At 46.4% G+C, this 1920-nt stretch overlaps 1 protein-coding gene across 1 annotated transcript in view; it reads left to right on the top strand.

Annotated features, from left to right (window-relative positions):
- HTR2A (5-hydroxytryptamine receptor 2A) overlaps positions 1 to 1920 on the top strand; it is a 104130-nt gene that overhangs the window by 33029 nt on the left and 69181 nt on the right. The window lies entirely within an intron of this gene.

Here is a 1920-nt window from a genome sequence, read left to right as displayed (position 1 = left end):
CGCGGGGATGCAGAGAAAAAGGAAAAGGAACCCTCGTGCACTGCTGGTGGGAATGCAGACTGGTGCAGCCACTGTGGAAAACAGTCTGGAGTTTCCTCAAAAAACTAAAAATGGAACTCCCATTTGACTCAGTGACCTCTTCTGGAAACTAAAAATGGAACTCCCATTTGACTCAGTGATCCCTCTTCTGGGAATATATCCCAAGAAACTAAAAACACCAATCAGAAAGGATATATGCACCCCTATGTTCATAGTGGCACAATTCACCATAGCTAAGATTTGGAAACAGCCTAAGTGCCCATCAGCAGATGAATGGATTAAAAAAACTGGTAAATCTACACAATGGAATACTAGAGCCAGGACTCGGAGAGCGAAGGAGCCGGCCTGTGCCGAAAGGGACTGGCAGGTGGCCAGGCTGTGCCCCCCTTCTCAGTCTCACTCATATGGATTGGGCTAAAGCCTACTGCCCAAGACTGGTGCCACATGGGGAGGGTTGCAGCAGGGAGAGGGGAGCCCTGATCTGCCAGCCTTGGTGATGATCATCTTGGTGCCTAGCTGATTGAATGTTTCCCACAGAGCCTTCAGCAGCATGAGCCTGGCTTCTAGCTGAGCGGTGCTCCTGTGGGAGTGCAATAACCACCAGGGGGAAGCTCCTGCATTGAGCGTCTGACCCCTGGTGGTCAGTACACGTCATAGTGACTGGTCATTCTGCCATCTGGTCAATTTGCATATTAGCCTTTTATTATATAGGATAAGCACAAAATCAGAATGTGATACTCATCACAAACAATCTAGTAAGAGACTGCAAAGACCAAAAGAAATCTCACCCTTTCAAATAGCCAGGAAGATACATGATCTCAAGATTAAAAATAACTAGTCCTCATGTCACAGGGCTTGACAGCACCATCTGAAACATTAATTTGCACAGAAGATATCTTACACAATGCTTACATCTATACCAGGGGTGGGCAAACTTTTTGACTCGAGGGCCACAATGTGTTCTTAAACTGGACCGGAGGGCCGGAACAAAAGCATGGATGGAGTGTTTGTGTAAACTAATATAAATTCAAAGTAAACATCATTACAGAAAAGGGTACGGTCTTTTTTTTCAATAGTTTTATTCATTTCAAACGGGCCCAATCCGGCCCGCGAGCCGTAGTTTGCCCACGGCTGATTTATACTCTTGGACTTTGGTACCTACCACAGAATAGACCCTTAATGGATGAAGTAATGCAGGAAAAAATAAATGTTATAAGTTCAATGTTATGAGTCTAACTCTTCTAATGTGTGATGTGCTTAAAATGATTGGTTCAAAACTACACATACATTGCTTATATGTTGTGATTTTTTTAAGTGCACTTACAGAAGGAACAATTATTTTCTTGTGAGTCAAATCTGTCAAGGAAATTCCATGTCATCTGGTTCTCTATTTTGCATGCTTGGATAGAGGTCATTTATAAGTCTACAACTAATTTTTTATGTAAGAAACTAGAAGAATCCTGGACCACTAACCCAGAAACTAAACTAAAGGACAGGCAATCGCAGGACAGAATCTAATTCTGTTTTATAAAGGACTAGAGGCCCGGTGCACAAAAATTTGTGCACTTGGGGGGAGGGGGAGGTCCCTCAGCCTGGCCTGTGCCCTCTCGCAGTCTGGGACACCTCAGGGGATGACTACCTGCTGGCTTAGGCCCGCTCCCTGGGGGATTGGGCCTAAGATGGCAATCAGACATCCCTCTGGCAGCCCGGCAGCCCTCGGGGGATGTCCACTTGCCAGCAAGGAGCAGGCCTAAACTGCAGTCGGACATCCTTAGTGCTGCTGAGGAGGTAGGAGAGGCTCCCACCACCACCGCTGTACTGGAGGCCATCAGCCTGGCTTGTGGCTGAACAGAGCTCCTCCCATGTGAGAGCACCCTGATG

This window comes from Myotis davidii, unplaced genomic scaffold (genome assembly GCF_000327345.1).
Source record: "Myotis davidii unplaced genomic scaffold, ASM32734v1 scaffold888, whole genome shotgun sequence".
Taxonomy (NCBI): domain Eukaryota; kingdom Metazoa; phylum Chordata; class Mammalia; order Chiroptera; family Vespertilionidae; genus Myotis; species Myotis davidii.
The sequence above is the reverse complement of the archived record's forward strand: the minus strand, read 5'-3'. Positions and strand labels throughout refer to the sequence as shown.